Genomic DNA, 18,501 nt, shown 5'->3' on the forward strand with positions numbered 1-18,501 from the left:
CTTTTTGCATTCATAGAGGACCTCCTCCTTAACAGTGCATCAGAAAACATGGCTTGTGGACGTTTAATTTCCTAATTATTGGGCTCAGGTGTGGAGGGGAATTTTTGCACCACTTCATCACCCAAGAACCTCCAAAGGGAGCAAAAGCTGAACAGGTGCAGTTTTCTCATTAACAAGATAGTGTCATTTATATTTCCAACCATGTTAGGTAACACTCTTTCTCTGGCCCGGTCTGGAACCAGGTCCTGGCCCCTTGTGGCCACACCTCCTTGAAGAGGTGAGCTTTGAAAAACTGCCTTCTGCCTGAAATTCTAGGATTTACACTTGATACCCATGACATTTAGCCCACATATCAAGAATCAAACAGCAAAAATTAACAAATCTACTTAAATCCATTGCAAGCGCCAACTCTCTAATAAGTAACTTCAAGCTATTCATGATAACCACCTTTTTCTAGCTCCACAGCATGGTCCCCAACAATAAGCAGAATGAATAAAAAAACTTACCAACCTTACAGAATGGAACATCGAGAGTAATAAGATGCATCAAAACAACCCCAATCAGACACCTGCATACTGAAACCAAAATCTTCCCCCATAGAACACCACATGAATATGACAGGAACACAAGTCCATACCAGAACCCTTAACAGTGCATACCCATCACGCCACATCTCACAAGCACTACCCAACTAATCATATAAAACTACACAAGCATATACTCAATCACTTGGGCAAAATTTTAGAAGTGCACACCTACTTGATATAGCAATAGAAAATTAAAAATTAATTTTGTAAATTACAATACATCAATGTTATATGCATTTTTTTTTGGCAGAAATCAATAACAGAAAAAGTTGCTATAAGCGATACACAAATGAACATAGCCGCTGCAATGCCATCTTTGTTTTGGCAGATGTGGTTGAAAAAATTAAAGTATGATAATTCAATTTATTCTAACCTACCTACCTAACCTGTATTAAGTAATGTGGTACCTGTAATGCTAGAGGTCATCAGGGTTGTCATCATTGTCTTTGACCTTCGAGTCTATGAAAACAAAGGTGGCATCTCAAGTAGTTGCGGCCATTTTACTTGCTTACATATCAGTTATAGCAACATTTTCAGTTATTGATTTCTGCCAAGAAAAATGTACTTTATGTTGATGTATAATTTACATAAGCAATACACAAATGAATATGGCTGCTGCGATGCCATCTTTGTTTCGGTAGATGTGGAGGTTAAAGAAATTAAAGCATGATAAATTCATCTATTCTAACCTACCTACCTAATCTCTATTTAGTATTGTGGTACCTGTAATGAATATATCAAAACTGAGATTGCGTCTCAGGAGTCGCCGCGACTCTTTATTTGTGTATAGCTTTCAACAATGTTTTCCGTTAATAATTTCCGCCAAGAAATATGCACATTACGTTGATTTATTATAATTTACAAAATTAAAATTCAATTAACTTATGCAATAATGCATATGTGTGCATAAAAAACAAACTACTATGACAATTCTATAAATATATATATATATATACAGGTACTCCTCGTTTAACGACGACAATTGGGACCAGCGCGCCGTCGTTAACCGAATTGGTCGTTAAGTGAAAGTGTATACATATACGTACATGTACTGTATGTACAATGTCCAGCAATACATGTATCTTTATTTTTGTGTATTTTCCCTCTTTTATACAGTACATTAAAGCTTTATTTACTGATCTTTTACGGTGGTTAGGTTCCTAAAATTACCATATATGACCAAATCCGCATATGCTGACATTCCATATTAAATACCGGGGTATTTTTTTAGTTTCGACCATGGGCGCAATATAGCAATAGAAAAATTTATTATTAATTTTGTCAATTAAAATGTATCAACGTATTATGCAATTTTGTGGGCGGAAATGAAAGTAAAAAATACCTTGCTACAAGAAAATATGCTAATGAACGAAGTCGGTAGCATAGGCTCGGGACGCCATCTTGTCATCTGCCAACGTCTCTCACGACGACGACGAGAGGTTAGACGAATTAATTTATCATCCTTTCATTTCTTCGACATCGGCATCTATCATAACAAACATGGTGTACCATTCGTCCGACATGACTTCGTTACTTACGAAATCTGTTTTAGCATTTTTTTTTCATTTCCGCTCACAAAATTGCATATTACGTTGATACATTATAATTTACATAATTAATAATTAATTTTCTATTGTAATATTGCGCCCATGGTCGAAACTAAAAATTTACCACTACCGGTATACACTGTACCCCAGGTAGTTTTTGCATCTTGCAGGATGGTAATGTAGACCTAAGCTTCAGAACACTTTACCTCACAGCTAATATCCACCGTACAAGTTCATTTATAACATAAAATTTGCCTCAGCCAACTTAATTATCGTACACGACGTCGTAACTTCGGGAGATTTACGTTAAATGACGTCATAAAGCATGTCGTTAACCGAGAAGGTCGTTAAACGAGGAGTACCTGTATATGCTGAGACATTCTGACAGGTTGACGTAAGCGGAGTAGGAAACACAATTGTCTTGGTCTTGAGTTTATTTGCGACTAGTTTCGCAGGTATTCCTTGAAAAAGCATACCTGTGAAACTAGTCAGGAATAAACTCAAGACCAAGACTCCTGTGTTTCCTACTCCACTTACGTCATATATATATATATATATAACATACATACATACAACCTAACCTATTATAAGCATTCTATATAGGGGAGAGATAAAGAAAAAAAAAAAAAATCTAGAATTGTGCAATCACTATATATAATGTGAAACTTGTGTTATCCAATAGCACTTAACCTTACCCAACATAACCATTCCATAGAAAAAATACATTTCAAATGAAGTGAAAAACGAGTTTGTACAATACTGAAATAGAATCAATAGATCCATAGGAAAAATGTTGGCATGATAATGGAAGAGGACCCTAACATAAGCTTATAAGCTAATATAATCATTCCATAGGAAAAAAGTTCTGATTCCAGTATCACACAAATATATCTTTCACTTTTCTTTTTTGAATTTGGAAGGTCTAACAAACTAATATAACTATTTCATAGAAAAAGATATTTCCACTGCAGAAAAGAAAGTGAAATATTACTAAGGTGCAAAGTTATGATATATCAATACATAATTACAAATTGATTTGGTAAATTAAAGTACTTCATGTTTTTGGAGAAAAAAAAAAAAAAAGCAATACACTCTTGAATAGAACTTTCTACGAGGTTTGAGATGCCATGTTTGTGTTTGTCCAGTTCTATCAATGTCAGTTTGGCAACGGCAATGGTTAATCTGTGCACACCCAAGCAATTTATCTATATAAATTCTATAAACTAAAATACACCAAAAATTAAATAAATACATTAAAACCTGCCATTAACATTCCCGATAACCTGCATACATACATACATACATATACCAAGGCTTTTTCCCCCTTACAAGGGAGGTAGCCAAAAAGGGAAAGGCATAAAATCATTTCCACCCATTCCATCCCTGAATACACTCCACACCCCTCCACCCTCCCTCTTATCTGAGCACCTCCTGGATGACGGGTCATCCCTGCACCTTGTCCACTGCCCTGGGTCAGAAGCAGTGTCGCAAGACACAGCACATCCACAGCAAGGCCGCTTCATTAAATCGGCGACCCTCCCTCTCCGTCCCCCCACTGCATAAAAGGAGAGGACGGGGAGAAATCCCTTCGGGCTGCATTAAATTTTGCTCACACATACTACCTCACCCCCCCCCCCGCCCATTCCACCTCATGCAATCACAACATCATCCATATACAACCATTTTCCATTCACCCCTGTCTTCTGTCCTCTCCCGTCCTTCCTCAACAGACATTCCCCTCTTCCCCAAAGCCCCCTTCACCCCAACCATCCACCTCATCCTAGGATGTCCCCTCATGTTCACTCCCTCCACATCTGCCTTACATACCTCTTTTACTAGGATTACTAAATGCATATCCCATAGATTTAGGTTAGGCTAGACCAATTTATTATACTTCAATTTCTTCAACTTCCACGTTTATCAAAAATGGAGTCTAGGAGTTTGCAGAGTTGTTGCTATTGTATTGCTTTTAGTTTTTCTTGTAAAGTTTTTGAAGTTCACATCTATGCAATATAGCAATGGAAAATTAAATATTTTGAAAATCAGAATACATCAACATATGTATTTTTCTTGGAAGAAATCAAGATTTTTTTAGAAGTGCACACCTATGTGGTATAGCATTAGAAAATTAAATATTAATTTTGTAAATTATAATACATCAATGTAATAAATATCTTTTTTGGTGGAAATCAATAACAGAAAACATTGCTAAAACCTATACAGAAACGAACGAAGTCTCTTTGACTCCTTTAGACGCCATCTTTGTTTTGATAAATTCAGGTTGGAGATGACAACAATGACCCTGAGGACCTCTACAATTACAGCTACCATATTACCAAATGCAGGTTAGGTTAGAAGACGAATTTTTCATACCATAATTTCTTCGGCCTACGCCTCTACCAAAACACAGATGGTGTCTCAAGCAACTGAAATGGCTACATTTGTCTATTTGTAGCCTTTAGCAACCTTTTCATTATTAATTTCCAACAAGAATAACATATATTACACTGGTGTATTATAATTTAGAAAATTATTTAAGTTTCTATTGCTATATTGAATAGGTGTGCACTTCTAAAAATTTACAGAAATAGGTGTGCACTTCTAAAATTTTACAGAAATTAATAACAGAGCGAAGGAAAGAAACAGAGCAACGAAGGACCTAACATTGGTAAAGCAAATCAAAGACAAGAAGGGTAAAATACTCACGGACCCTGACAAGATCCGGATGTGGTGGAGGGAGTACTATGAAGAACTCCTTAATCAAGAAAATCCAAGAATACGAAGAGGTACAGGAGTGGGAATGGAGGGAGAAGTAGACCCGATAAGAGAGGCATTGAAAAAATGAAAAATGGAAAGGGGGTGGGGCCAGACCAGATACCAGTGGAGGTATGGAAGAGCTTGGACGAAGAAGGGATAAAAATGTTGACGGAATTCCTGAATTTGGTGATGGAGAAAGAGACAATCCCGAGTGAGTGGAGGGACAGTATAATGATCCCGATTTTCAAGGGAAAGGGAGACATCCAGAGTTGTGCTAACTATAGAGGAATTAAGTTAACGTCACACACCATGAAACTGTTAGAAAGAGTGATGGATAAAAGGTTGAGGGCGGAGACCGAGGTTTGTAGTGAGCAGTTTGGGTTCATGAAAGGCCGAGGAACAATGGATGCAATATTCGCGTTGAGACAGGTGATGGAAAAGTACATAGGAAAGCAAAGAGGACTGTACTTGACATTTATTGACCTGGAAAAAGCTTATGATCGAGTCCCGAGAAGTGAGGTGTGGCGGAGTATGAGGTCGAAGGGAGTGAAAGAGAAGTATGTCAGGATGACTCAAGACATGTACAGGGATGCCAGGACAAGAGTGAGAAGTGCAGCTGGTACCACAGAGGCTTTCTCAGTGGGAGCTGGGCTTCACCAGGGGTCAGCTCTTAGCCCCTATTTGTTTAACCTCCTCATTGATGTGTTGGTGGAGGAGGTGACAAAAGAGGCACCATGGAGTATGCTCTTTGCAGATGACATAGTGTTGGTATCAGAGAGTCGCGAAGAACTACAGGAGCGGTTGGAGCTGTGGAGAGGCTTATTAGAGGACTATGGGCTGAAGGTGAGCAGATAGAAAACGGAGTACCTGGAGTGCAATGTGACTCAGGAAGGCAACCTTTTCATGCAGGACCACAAACTGCCGAAGGTGGAGGCCTTCAAATACCTTGGATCTTATGTAGCGAAGGATGGAGATCTTGAAAAAGAGGTTGACTACAGGATCAAGTTGGCGTGGAACAATTGGCGGAGAGTATCAGGTGTGCTATGTGACAAAAAGATAAGTGCCAGAGTAAAAGGAAAGGTGTACAAGACAGTAGTGAGACCAGCGTTGTTGTACGGAGCAGAGGCATGGGCACTGAAAAAGGTACAAGAAAGGAAGCTGGACGTCGCAGAAATGAGGATGTTAAGGTGGATGTGTGGGGTGACGAGGTTGGATAGGATAAAGAATGATAGGTTTCGCGGTACTGTGAAAGTAGTGGAGGCGTCGGCGAAAGCACAGGAAAGGAGATTACATTGGTTCGGCCATGTGAACAGAAGAGATAAAGACTACGTGGGAAGGAGAATGATGGAGATGGAGGTACAGGGGAGATGCAGGCGAGGGAGACCCAAGCTGCATTGGAAGGACAGACAGAGAGGACCTTAACCTCTTCAGTACGGGCCAAAATCTTGCGGGCAGCATTAGCTGCCAGACGTACGATGTGTCGTAATAATACTCGCATCATAAAATATAGTCACCTCTTATATCGATCATTCTCTCTTTCACCCGTGAATTTTGATAACCATAGAAAATGTGAAGAAGACAGTTTAGAGAGTATGTCATTACGCAGGGGCGACTACTCAATAAATATAATCAAGATGCCGATATGGCAGCCTCACGTGTCCACTTGCTCCTCATGCTGCCTACGTATGCGGCACCGTATGGAAGGGGTTAAGGAGAAACATCTGGAGGAGGAGCAGGTGATGGACCGAAACAGGTGGAAACGACTAGTGAGGAACGGCGACCCCATATAAAAATGGGAAATGTCAACAGGAAAAGAAGAAGAATAACAGAGTTGCTAAAAGCTATACACAAACAAATGTAGCTGCTTTGACTGCTTGAGATACCATCATTGCTTTCACATATGTGGAGGTTGCAGAAATTAAAACAAAATAAATTAATTTTTTCTAACCTAACCTGCATTTAATAAAGTGGGACCTGTAATTCTAGATGTCACCAAGGTTATCATCATCTTTGACCTCCAAATCTATCAAAACAAAGATGGCATCTAAAGGAGTTGATGTGATTTCATTTGTTTATTCATAGCTTTTAGCAACATTATCTTATTGATTTCTGCCAAGAATAACATTACATTGATGTATTACGGTCTCATTAATTACTGACCAAACCCAAACAAGGACAGTTTTTGCTCAAATGCACAATTTTATATAAAAAATTAGTATATGGTTGCATTATTTGACCTATTTTCTTTAAAATGTGTGATTTCCATGCATTTGAGCAAAAACCGTCCTTGTTTGGGTTTGGTCGGTAATTTGCGAGACCCAATGTATTATGATTTACAAATTAAATATTGGTAAATTTAATTTTCTACTGCTATAATACATCTTTTGTTAAAAATTCTACAAATAAGTGTATATTAATATACTAAATATCTAATTCTCTATTGCTATATCATCTAGGGGTGCACTTTAATAGATTTACCAAAAATAAAGTGTTAGTGTGATACTAGAATGGAACATTAATTTTCCTATGGAATGGTTACAACTTACCAGGTAAGTCAAACACCACCAGAGGTGCCACCGTCGATGACGAGCTCAATAGCGCGTCATTTTATGCGCACGCCATGCAAACGGCCAAATTTACATACCGCCGGAAATTTCATTCATACAAATGTTATGAGAGTGTATTTACTACGATCGTAGTAAATTTCAAACAATTACATCATCAGTTACATGTCGGTACATAAAAACAAAAGATAAACATGGCGGCTTGCATTCAGCAGTAAATTGAAAATTGGTTTATGTTTCAGCGTAAAAAATGAGCTAAATAAATTCAGAGTTTTGGCAACTAATTAAAATAAACGAAAACTACTAGTCTCGCGAATTATTCTAATACCAAAATAAAGGCAGCGTGTTACGGTAGAGCTGAGAAATCGGTGGTTTTAATTAGTTTTTTTTTTCTATCGGGTCGGATTATCGGATAACATCAACATCCATCCCGCCATCTTATCTATCACTGGTGGTATGGATCAAACTTCACTCTATTAAGTTTCTTACTATTATGTTATTAGTGTAATAGACTTATTTTCTTTAAAATGTGTGATTTTCATGTAATTTGATCAAAGAGAAGTTATGTTTTTATCCTCCGTAATATTACGTACCACAGCTACGATTCGTCCTGCCCGCTATCTATGATCACTGGTGGTATGGATCAAACTACACTATTAAGTTTGTTACTATTGTGATATTTGTGTAATAGCTTGCATATAGTTGAATTATTCAAACTATTTTCCTTAAAATGTGTGATTTTCATGTAATTTGACGGTATTTGTAGCTGTGGTGGGTAATTTTGCAGAGGATAAAAACGTAATTCTATGATCATATTACATGGAAATCACACATCTTAAAGAAAATAGGTCAAATAATGCAACCATATGCTAATTTTTTTTATATAAAATTGTGCCTGTCAGTAAAAATCGTCATTGTTTACGTTTGATCGGCGATTAGTCAGACCGCAAGTTTCGGCCCGATTTCCTGGTATAAAATAGGCCCGATTTAATTCCATTCAAAATGCAATATCTCGAGAACTAGGACAGCTAGATGGATAATTCAAATTGCATTATACTCATAGCGACCTTTTGCATCCCATGAGAACTACTACAGCTCAAATATCAGGAATTCCATTTTCATGTTGACCTAGCTAAACTTACATTAGATTGTTAGTTTAAGTTAGAATAGGAGCTATTGAACATTGTACATTTCATATGATATTGAAAATCTATCTATACTTGATCCTGGAATTTTACCAAAATGTTTGTGTTATATGGAACTTGAACCAAATAAGTCCCAAACCCTATAATGATTATAGGGTTTGGGACTTATTTGGTTCAAGTTCCATATAACACAAAGTCAGATGATTATAATATAATAACACAAAGTCAGATGATTATAATTAATAATCATCTGACTTTACAGGTGCATAAATAATGGTTCATATCATTATGCTGTCCCAGTTATCCAATACTATAGATAATGAACTTACCAGTCTCTACTGAGGCACTAACTGAACAACACATATCTGTGTCCAATTTATACAGATTAGCATTGCGAAACCCATACAATCGTGATGCAATACTGCATTTTCCAGCCCATACTAGATTAAACCGCTAAATCCGGTAAACTCTGGATAAATCCAATAAAAACCGATTCTTCCAGGTTTATGATCTGACCTCACGGATTTCGAAAGCAAACATTAAGCAAAGCACCACATTTTTCTAGATTGTTAAGCACGTCGCACATACAAGTGAAACAACGTAATTTCCATCACGGCAAATACATGACAGGTGAGGTTAACTTCCATAAATCAACTGATACATTGTTCACCTCTGCATGATCACAAACCTTCTTAATAGCCAGTGAATCCAGGCTAACTAATAATCATGTGGTAAACTTGAAACGTCACTAAACATTCACCAACATTCTTTTCGAAACAAGATGAAGTAAACAAACACGACAATCACAACGTAGTACTTCAGTGGCGGGCATTTGAAAACAACAAGTTTTCTTACCTTACCTTACAAGAGGGCGACTTATATGTATAGCAACTTAGAATCCTTATGTTATGGGCCAACAAATACTACTATACATATGATTAACTTACCCTTAAAATGGTCTAAATGTCCTTAAATTCCATAACACTGTCTGTAACTTTTAACTACTATCAGCAATTTGGGGGATCTAGCAAAGTGAACGTAGATCCACAAGTTCGAATGAGACTTCTCTACTTTTGAGTCTGATAGTCCGCACGGGATTTTTGTCCAGGAGGGACTAAACGAAGAGTTTGCAATTATTCCATTATTTAATGTCTTACACTTAATATGATAAATTATATGTTTAAATAAAAATACATTCAACAAAATATATTCATAAATGAATTGCTAAGAGCAACTATCAGTTGGATTACATCCTTAGTATAATTAAATATTTACTTTTGTTGTAATTCAAATAAATGAATATTATCTAAAAATAACAACACAGTGCTAAATCCATAAGTAATTTGATTAAAGACAATTATGATCCCATATATTTTCGTATGTTACAGAATACAGACAAGGTTGGTAGGACCACTTGTGAAAGGGGCTTGGAGAAGTTGTGGAGCTCGACATTTATTCATTACTGACTACTTGTCAAAACATATAATCAGATGCTATAATTTTATGTAATCCGTATTTCCATATATTTTTCTTTTAATTGATGAGTGTTTGCTTACGCATACAGACCTAAAAAAATAGAAATTGTAGATATTTTAGTTTGCACAACTTTTGCTTTCCGCGTTGAATCCGTTTTTGTGTTATATTGATCATTACTAGAGTCTACAAAACGTTTTTTAGTTTACGACGGCGCCGCGAAATTGTCCACAAGATTAGAAACACCGGTATACCACAGACAATCAATTAATCAGTATTTTGCAGTCACTCATTCAGCAAGCTTCTATGATGGGTGCGTGTGCTCGATCGTGTTACCTGAATACAACAAGTGCCAAGCTGCCAGCTTTCCTTGAGCAAACCCACCAAGTGAATCTTGTACACATTGAACAATCAATGCGACAAGACAAATACCTGACGTAGCTCCACATTCAGCTCATGCGATTCACTTTTCTTTCCCAACCTACATACACGCCCTAGTGTTCATACATTAGACTGCCTACAATAGGCTTCCCTCCACTCCAAATGCTTCCTTGTCAACGGCATTATATGCCTTCCCCAACCCCCCAAAATGTTTTGTCATACGTCTCGCACCCATTTCTTTACACGGACACTTTCTCTCCCAAAGCCACATTTTTCTTTCTCGAGCATTCCCTCTGTTCCCCTCCTAATCCTCTCAATCATTAATCAACTCATGCTCATGTATTTCACCGACCACGCTCAGCAGAATTATTTATCTAAAATCACTACATTCATACTTGTCTCCCTTCCCCAAATAAGGCGGAACAGACACACATTAGGCAATCTCACTAGCCAAACCAGTATTATTACTTCAACCTTTGTCAGACTTTCTACATAACATCCAATCTTGGTGCCTTTCCAGCCTTCAGTTATTTCAATGTTACTTGTACCTCTTCTTCTGCAATAGCCTTATCATTCTTGTCTCCTACCATAGCCATTCTCCCAGCATCTCCCACCATCATAATCAAAGTCTCCCATTCGGTCTCTACATTCAGCAACATGAGATACTCTCCACATCCCCGCACAGCCTTCTTCCATCAACATTTGCCCATTCTACTCCCTTTCCCTTCCCCCTCCCCACCCTACTCCACACTTCGCACTCTGTTTACTTTCTTCCTAAACATCTATTTGGTCCTTTCAGAATTCTCAAACAACTAGCCTTTCTCTTGGCCTCCCTTATCTAGTACCTTGCTTCCATCCTCTTTAATCTATACCTCGCATATGTTTTTTTTCAAATACTTCTCGTATTGCATTTAGGTAAACACACACGAATCTCAAAATGCCGGTTACATTGTTCAGACTATTTTCTGAAATGTGCACAGTAACTTTCACTGTCATTACGGGGGTAACTTGGCTATGACGATGCAATTTCCATTTTTATGATGGTTCCCAAAGGGCGATTTTATTCAGCCTGGGTGGTGTCCCCGTCGCAAACGTATTGAGGCTTGGGCGCCTCGCCTCTCAATGCTCTCACACGCAACTTTCTGGACGTGTGACCGCATTCCGTCCGCCTGCCTCTCCGAGCCAACCCTATTCTCGACAGAGCAAACAAGCACTTGGTTACAACTTTACACAAGAAGAGAGTGTTACACAATGACTTGGCAACCGAAAGAAATATATATATATATTATATATATATATATATATATATATATATATATATATATATATATATATATATATATATATATATATATATATGAATATATGTACCAAAGGTTTTTCCCACTTTCAAGGGAGGTCGCCAAAGTCAAAGGCATAAATCCACTTCCACCCATTTCATTCATACATACTCCACTCCCATTTACCATCCCTCCATCCCTCTTTTCTTAGCTCCACCTGGATGATGGGTCATCCCTGCATCTCGCCATGGGTCTGAAGCAATGCAGCAAGACACAGCACATCCACAGCAAGGCCGCTTCATTTAATCGGGGACCCCCCCCCTCCGTCCCCTCATGCAGAAAAAAAGACCGAGAAAAATCCCTTCAGGCTGCGTCAAAATATCATTCGCACCTACTCCCTCACCCCGGATCCCCTACCCACTCCACCTCATACATCACAGCATCATCCATACACAACAACTCTCCATTCACCCTTGTCTTCTGTTTTCTCCCTTCCTTCCTCAACAGACATTTCCCTCTTCCCAATGCCCCTTTTACCCCATCCATCCATCTTATCCTTGGTCGCCCCCTTTTGCTCACTCCTTCCACCTCTGCTTTCCACACCTTTTTTAGTAAGCTTTCTACGCTCATTCTTTCCATGCGTCCAAACCATCCTAATACTCTTTTATCAATCCTATCTCCCAACTCCCTTGTCACACCTGCTCTCCTCCTCACCTCCTCGTTTCTCACTATCCAGCCTAGTAACCCCTACCATACTTCCTAGACACCTCATCTCAAACACATTTAAACTCTCCCTTTCTTATGTTCCATGTTTCCACCTTGTACAGTGCTGTCAGCACAATCACCCCTTCATAAAATCTCCTCATAACATCCGTTCCCAAATGTCTATTTCTCATTACACTTTTTAATTCCCCATGGCATTTACTTGCGTCTGTCAATCTGTCAATCTACATTCTACCTCCACCTCCACTCATCCCTTTTCTACCATATTTGCACCCAAATATCTAAAGCTATCCACTTCCTCCAGTCTCTCTCCCTTAATACTCACTTCCAATTTGCTGTCATCCTCTTCCCTTGTACATTTGATCACCTTTTACCCACACTTCCATTTCCTCCTATCTAATATATCTACAATACCTCCCACAGTGCCTTTCTGTCTACCTTATCATGTATTCATAAAGGCTCCCCCGAAAAAAAATCTTTACCTTTTCCTAAAGCTTTCTCAACTATCTGCCTTACCACAGAAATCTAATCCACGGAGCCCCTACCTGTCCTAAACCCACACTGTTCCTCTCCTAATCCTGTCAATAAAAATTCTCCCACAACCCTTCCCAACTACATTCAACAAATTGGTCCCTCTAAAACTACTACACTTCCACTTGTCCTCTTTTTCCTTGTAAAACGGAACTATACATGCACTCCTTCAGTCCTCCGGCACTCTATTCTCTTTTAGACAAACATTAAAAAACCTCACCACCAAGTCTATCATCATTGTACTTCCTTTTTATACGCTCGTATGACACCTATCCAACCTAGGTGCATTATCTGTTCTCATCTTTTAATAACAGCTTTCACTCCATCTTTATTTCTCCTCCATTTCCCTCATTCATCATTATATATATATATATATATATATATATATATATATATATATATATATATATATATATATGCAACAGTAATCACATAAAACACGTGAACGTCTTAAATAGACGAAAACGTTCAGTATTCCTATCTTTGATTTCCTCGTGGTTTCAAGCAAAAAATATATATATGTGCATATATATATATATATATATATATATATATATATATATATATATATATATTTATGTATTTATTTATGACGTAAGTGGAGTAAGAAACACAGTCTTAGTCTGAGTTTTTGCCTGACTAGTTTCGCAGGTATGCTTTTTCGAAGGAATAATTTTTCAAAGGAAAAAGCATACCTGCGAAACTAGTCAGGAATAAACTCAGACTAAGACTCCTATGTTTCCTACTCCACTTACGTCAACCCGTCAGAATGTCTCAACACACACACACACACACACACACACACACACACACACACACACACACACACACACACACACACACACACACACACACACACACACACACACACACACACACACACATATATATATATATATATATATATATATATATATATATTATATATATATACATATATCAAGGACTACTATTACACAGGACGTGCGCACCCAGATCCCTGGGTCCGCCGCTAGCGGAGGCCATTGCTTTCTTTGTAACCTAACATTTCATATTGGACAAATATATCAAAACTAGAAATATAACATTGTATATAGGACAAATATATCAACTATTGACTTATTCAATGCAGTATAAGTTAATATAAACTTTTATAGTGAAATAAGAAACTATTTTTAAGGCACTGTTATGCTTTGAAATGCCAATTTTAGCCGGACATAACAGGTATTATTGTATGAGGTTGGTGGACACCAGGTTTTGGCGATTTTTTTTTTTTTTATCCTTTTAAAAAATATAAAAAATAGATTTTTTTTTAAAAATCCGATTTATTTGATTTAAATAGCTTTTTTTTTATAGATTTTAAATATTGTGGGATTGCTATCTGATATACGATCTGATTACTAAAGGACGGTATAAGCCGTATGTGAGGACGGTATGCTCAGGTTCACTCGATTCCTCCAAGAATTTTCTCATCTTGGTGACATTTGCTGAATTGTCTGTCACAACACTTCCAATGTGACAACCAGGGATCTGGGTGCGCACGTCCTGTGTAATAGTAGTCCTTTATATATATGTATATATATATACATATATATATATATATATATATATATATATATATATATATATATATATCTTTTTTCAACCACAAATAACTTTTAATTCCATGCCATCGCAGTCGAGACTGAGAGTCACTCGATGGAGGCATTCGTTGGAAATTGAAACGTGGACGACCCAAGGATTCGAACCCAGCTAGCCCGTAACAAAGTTACAGTGATAGCGCATTGGTTTAAGTCACTGTAACTTTGTTACGGGTTAGCTGGGTTCGAATCCTCGGCTCGTCCACGTTTCAATTTCCAACGAATGCCTCCATCGAGCGATTCTTCAGTCTCGACTGCGATGGCATGGAATTAAAAGTGATTTGTGGTTGAAAAAGATATTAATTGATCACTGGGAACCATTCAGTGTAAATGTATATATATATATATATATATATATATATATATATATATATATATATGTATATATATATATATATATATATATATGGAGGTGAGGTGGCAAAATGAAACCTTAAGGCTAGAGTATGGAGCTTTATTCAGAACCAGACGTTTCGACCTCTTGGGCCTTCCTCAGTGGACTGAATACAGAATAAAAATCAAAGTCCGTCAACAGCTTACATGGTGATCTGACGACCCTGCGTGACCTCACCCCGGTCACGTTGTCCCCCCCACACTCGCCGACCGCCAGTTGTGCGGACGTTTGAGCCCAGGACATAAACCCCTTACGAGAATTTGTGTGTGTATATATATATAGATATAGATATATGTATATATATATATATATATATATATATATATAAAAACATATTTTTATATATATGTATATATATATATATATATATATATATATATATATCAGACAAATAAAAACCAACCAAACAAACTTTTATTTTGTTTGTTTTTTATTTGTCTGATTGTAATTTAGTCGTTTGTTCTTGACATTTATTTTCGGACATTTGCGTCTCTGTCCTATTTTCTGATGCTTATACGTTAGTGTTACATTGGATTTTTTTTTTTTGCTACACTTGTTTTGTGTTCACAGCCATGTAACTTATTTCATTTGTATTTTTTGTAGTGTATTTTGTTTGATTGTAATTTAGTCGTTTGTTCTTGACTCTTCATTGCGGGCATTTGGTCCACCTCCATATGCATCTCTGTCCTATGTTCTGATGTTTTTACGGTAGTGTTACGTATTGTTACTTTTGCTACGCTTGTTTTATGTTCACAGCCATGTAACTTTTTATTTGCATTTTTGTATTTCATTTGATTTTTTTTTATTTGATACCAATATTTCATTTCAATTGTAGTGCATTTAATACTCGTATTGTAAAGAGATATCCTTTGTACATGTGATTGAGAGGGTGAACCTTTCCCAGGTTTACCACTTTAACGATTTATAAGGAGTTCATAATCTTGTAACCATTATACCCCTTGAAGACGATTCCTGGACGGGAATCGAAACGTCGGGCAAATAAACCCTTCAATTGAGTCTGGTGTTTACAGTTTTCCAATATGGATCCCAGACTCCAAATCTTCACTTACACACACACACACACACACACACACACACACACACACACACACACACACACACACACACACACACACACACACACACACACACACACACACACACACACACACACACACACACACACACACACACACACACACACACACACACACACACACACACACACACACACACACACACACATATATATATAAGTGTGTGTGTATAGTTTGAATTACGTCGCTGTCACGAGCGATTTGTTTTATAATAGTTACAATGGCGAAGCGAACTAGCTTAACATAAGAACATAACCTAAGATTGAAGGAGATTGCAAGAGACCATAAGGCCTACACTAGGCAGCTCCATATCCATCACCACCTGTCATCCCCATCCATAAAATTGTCTAACCGTTTCTTAAAACAACTGATAGTTTCAGCGCTCACTACTACATGGTTACTAAGTCTATTCCATTCGTTGGCCACCCTATTAGTAAACCAATTCTTGCCCATTTCCTTCTTAAATCTATATTTGTCCAGTTTAAATCCATTGCTGCGAGTCCTGCCCTGTTGTTTTAATATAATAACCTTTTTTGCATCACCCTTGTTAAAGCCTTTAATCCACTTGAACACCTCTATTAGATCACCCCGCACTCTGCGTCTTTCCAGTGAGTGTAAGTTAAGGTGCCTAAGCCTCTCTTCATAAGGCAAATTTCTGAGTCCATGTATCATTTTGGTCATTCTTCTCTGTACTGATTCTAGTGAATTGACGTCCATTCTATAGGACGGAGACCAAAAATGTACCGCATAGTCAAGGATGGGTCTAACTATCGCTATATAGATTTTGATAATTACCTCTGCACTTCTATTTGTTACCGTCCTAGCAATGAAACTTAATGCTTTGTCAGCTTTATTCCTGGCGCTAATGCACTGTCTCCTGGTTTTAAAGTCCGGAATCACCAGAACTCCCAAGTCTCTCTCGCACTCAGTTTTCTCTAAAAGCGTGTTATCTAAGCTGTATCTATTTTCGGGGTTGTGTAGCCCTATGTTTAACACGCTACACTTAGAGATGTTGAAGTTCATTTGCCATTTCACCGACCATGTGAACAATTTGTTAAGATCATCCTGTAGAATCTCTACGTCGTCTCCTGACCTAATTTGGCGTCCTACTTTAGTGTCGTCCGCAAACTTACTAACATCACTATTCATCCTATCGTCTAAGTTGTTTATGTACACAATGAACAATAAGGGGCCCAAAACCGAGCCCTGGGGAACCCCAATAGTAACATTGCCCCGCCTAGATTTTACTCCATTTTTGGTGACCTGCTGTTTTCTGTTACTGATCCAAGCTCTAATCCATTCTAACATCTTTCCTCCTATACCATGTGCTTTGATTTTATTTAGTAGTCTCTGGTGTGGCACCTTGCCGAACGCTTTGCTAAAGTCAAGGTAACTAACATCGTAATTATCATTGTTATCTGACGCCTTATATACTTTTGCTCTCTGGCTGGGTGTCATTGTGTCTTGTAGAAATCGGGTTTCAGGACTGTAGCTTTCAATTGGCTCAACAGTGGGTATAAGATCAATGTCAAGTTAGTCTTGTAATGATCTGAGTGGCGGAGTGGTGATGCTTGGGTTTCACGTCCAGAGGGATCCGAATTCAAAACTCGCGCACGGCTGGGCCTAATCGTCTGTATTATGTCGTTGTTACGAGCGATACACACACACACATATATATATATATATATATATGTGTGTGTGTGTGTGTGTGTGTGTGTGTGTGTGTTTGTGTGTCATGTCACTCATTATAATAAAGTAGTAGCCTCTGTCTGTCTGTCTGTTTGTTTGTTTGTTTGATCACGAACTCCTAGGGTTATTCTGATACCCTATCCCTCCTGGTACTTGGATAACTATACTTCATTAAAAATATATATATTTTGGTTAGGGTTAAGGGTTAAAGTTAGGTGGGTTATGGTTAGGTGAGTGATTATTCACGAACTACTCCTAGGTTTTTGCAGATAGACCCATATAACCATATAATATATTCTGAAACATTATAACCCAAGGTACTTGGAAAACTGTCTTTCATTTGTCTGTCTGTCTTTTTGTTTGTTTATTTGTTTGATTGTTCAGTAACTCCTAGAGTGTTGCATATAGACCTCCATAACCATATACCTGTATATTCTGATACCCTATCACCTCAGGTACTTGGATAACTATATTTCATTTAAAAATATATATATTTTGGTTAGGGTTAAGGGTTAAAGTTAGGTGGGGTATGGTTAGGTTAGAGATTATTCACGAACTCCTCCTAGGTTTTTGCAGATAGACCCCTATGACCATATATATTCTGAAACCTTATAACCCAAAGTACTTGGATTACTATCTTTCATTTGTCTGTCAATTTGTTTGTTTGTTTTTTTGTTTGTTTGTATGTTCACGAACTCCTCCTAGGGTTTTGCA

General features: G+C 37.7%; 1 protein-coding gene across 4 annotated transcripts in view; it reads right to left on the minus strand.

The window, feature by feature from the left end:
• Nucleotides 1-9,701, minus strand: part of Nup98-96 (nuclear pore complex protein Nup98-96) — a 57,870-nt gene extending 48,169 nt beyond the window's left edge. Inside the window, exon 1 of one of the 4 annotated variants that reach the window (XM_076212133.1) lies at nucleotides 9,548-9,701. The gene's annotated coding sequence lies outside the window, so the exon portion shown is untranslated. Of the gene's footprint in view, nucleotides 1-994; nucleotides 1,014-8,929; nucleotides 9,123-9,288; nucleotides 9,433-9,547 lie in introns of those variants that run through there. The other 3 variants (XM_076212134.1, XM_076212135.1, XM_076212137.1) reach the window with 3 other exon arrangements.
• Between the last annotated feature and the right edge of the window lie 8,800 nt (nucleotides 9,702-18,501).

Source organism: Oratosquilla oratoria, chromosome 29, assembly GCF_046742065.1.
Source record: "Oratosquilla oratoria isolate Oo_2021 chromosome 29, ASM4674206v1, whole genome shotgun sequence".
Classification (NCBI taxonomy): domain Eukaryota; kingdom Metazoa; phylum Arthropoda; class Malacostraca; order Stomatopoda; family Squillidae; genus Oratosquilla; species Oratosquilla oratoria.